Raw genomic sequence first — 3,036 nt, 5'->3', positions numbered from 1 at the left:
AGTCAGCGGACCCCGAAAGTCATGCTTCACCACTATAACAATACCTCACACAACGAGTAGTGCAACATCGCGCTCTGCTACACTATGGGGAACCCTAACGGATACCACTAACCACCCACAATCGAGCAAGAACCACCTATATCAACATAGGAACCAAACAATAATTATCTAAAAGAGAATCCGACACACACACATCCCTTAACCGAGGGATTTCACCTTGCTCGCCAAACACATCCATTATCTCTCAATGAGATTTACCACATTACCACCTCGGTGGTAATTTAAATCCAAACCAATAGTACAACTTGAACCAAAATTGTACTCCACCACAAATCGACCAAAAAAAACTAGGTCCCAACACAAGTTTCGGATCTACCATAAGCACTATCCGAAATCTCACCCTAAAACTTCCTCGTGCGGGAGTGTAACTCCCCCACTTGGAACTACGTTCCATATCCATAACTCGTACTACCGTACAGTGCCACCAAATGTAGACTTTACCAAGGATTGGGTACACACGACCCATCACCACATCTCGCTCTAACCTCGAGTTCACGAAGGATTTTAACCAATCCTTATACACTTTGAACGAAAGCGTACCGCAACACAATCGGAGTCGAACACCACGCTAGTAGGTATAAAAGAGGCACCTAATGTTGCATCATGTAGACTCCATTACCAACACACATCGAGATTAAAAACGCTCGATCTCAAGGGTTCCAACCACCCGGCGAACCTCATGGTTCATCACTTCAACATAAAAGCGAACACGCGCTTAACAATCGAACACCAAAACCATTTCCGTGGCTTGGTAGAAACATTTCTCAAATATCAAGGAATGCTTGGTTGCACCAAGTCTTACGCCCTTCGCCCGACAATCAAACGTCACCATAGGGTACTTCCATTAGGAACGTCACCCATAACAACAATATGCACAACACAAGGCATTAACAACTCAAACTCAAACGGCATCGAACATTCCCAAGACTTGTGACTCCTCATGCCACCATTGTAACATCTAGACGCGCTAGAATTCGATATACTCGTCCGTGTACCACCCGTGCTCACGCTCGGACCCTTAGTCCTCTTACTCGGAGCACCATAAGAAACAACCCTTATCTCCCTTGAAGGTTCACCCTTCTTCGATCGTGTATGCGACTCGAAACCCCTAGCCAAGTCGAATAATTCCGAAAACAATTTCGCTTGACCACGACTAATTTTTTTACTTTTCAAGTCGTCATTCAAAGTCCAATAGAAATCCCCCATTAGCAAACGATCACTTCCCAAATACTCCGGACAAAAACGAGCCTTCGCCATAAAGGTCGTCTTGAGAGTACTCAAATCCATAGATCCTTGTCGCAAGTTTCGCAACTCATTACGCAATTCCCACAAATCGGCCGAAGTCCGGAACTCCTCGAAGAATTCCTCCTTAAACTCGTCCCACGATAAGACCATAAACGTTTCACCACCAACAAGATCAATCTTACCATCCAACCAATCCCTTGCCCTACCCCGCAACAAACTAGTTGCGAGCCTCATCTTCTTCTCGGGAGGGCAATCAATCGTGCGAAAACGCCCTTCGACATCCGAAATCCAAGTTGTGCTTACCAATGGATCCGGTTTCCCGTCGTACATCGGTGGTTTAGTCCTCATGAAGCTCTTAAGATAACGCTTCATTTCGCCACTACTTTGAAGTTTGGAATACTTCCTATCCATTTCTTCTCGAAACGCTCTCATTTGCTCCGCAACGGCGGCCGCAACTCTAGCGTTAAACTCCACGTTATTCGCCTCGATCTCATTTCGCGTCGTCAATCTCAAAATGCAAAACGATTAGATCACGAACGTATAAAATCGCACGCACAACTCCGTCCCATCTTGCTAAACACTCGTCGTACATCACTTGTTAGACACGATTTGTACCCGTAATAAGGTTTGCAAGTTCTTATTACGCACACACGCCGCATCGACTCGTTAGTACAACGACCGCCTCGCTCGATGATAAGAACAAACACAACCAAAATTCTACGCGATACAAACACACGCGAGAATTATTACCACAACACAAAAGCATATTAATAATATCCGCATTACTAATATATACGTTAGTCGACCTATAAACAAGGCACTAACTAAACCCATTCCGACCCGAAATCCTACAAGTCCCGCAACAATTTAAGCACACACAAAAGTCTAAGTCTAGGCACCTATCTCAAGTCACCTAAATCCCTTAGACCATGCTCTGATACCACTTGTAACAACCCAAACCAAACCACGACAATTCCCGTTAAATTTCACAACAAAAAAAAAAAAAAATTTCTGGTGCAGTTCATCTGCGCGGCGCGCCAGGTGGGTGCGCGGCGCGCCAAACCACCTGGACAGCCCGCTGTCCCCGGAAGTCGATTTAACGAAAATGTTTGACTAGTTCCCGACATTTTTAGCCAAAACGCTTTTAACCATAAATTCATATATATAAAACTAGCACTTTTAATTAATAAAATTGAGTTTACGAAGCGGGTCCCACAACGACCCATTTTACCACCTTAAGTACCGAAATACAATATTTGACCAAAAGACTTTTAATACAACAAAGCCGAGCATGGCGATTGGGAATACGCTACCCAATCCTAAATGATCCAAAAGTAAGTCACTAAAGCAACTATGCACGTCTTCTAGTCCTCGCGCTTACCCGAGCCACCAATCCGCATGCAATCTATAAAAAGAGTCAACAACGAGAGGGTAAGCTAACGCTTAGTGAATGATAATATACTACATACATATATATGCATAAAATGGACACGCCACATAAATAAACAAATACCGCATACCGGAGCGTCCAAGCCTAAAGGCAAGCTAATCTAAGTATACCATACGATCACTAAGCAACAAGCTAATAATACCATCAATAAGGTAAGTTCACCAACGTCAATGTGAACAACGCCAATAACTACCCTCGGAGGGTTAACTACATCACGACAACACAACATTAATCACGAATTAGCAATTCGACAATCATGCAACATATCGTGCATATACCAA

The sequence above is a fragment of the Rutidosis leptorrhynchoides genome, chromosome 1 (genome assembly GCF_046630445.1).
Source record: "Rutidosis leptorrhynchoides isolate AG116_Rl617_1_P2 chromosome 1, CSIRO_AGI_Rlap_v1, whole genome shotgun sequence".
NCBI lineage: Eukaryota > Viridiplantae > Streptophyta > Magnoliopsida > Asterales > Asteraceae > Rutidosis > Rutidosis leptorrhynchoides.
Note: the sequence above shows the minus strand (reverse complement) of the source record.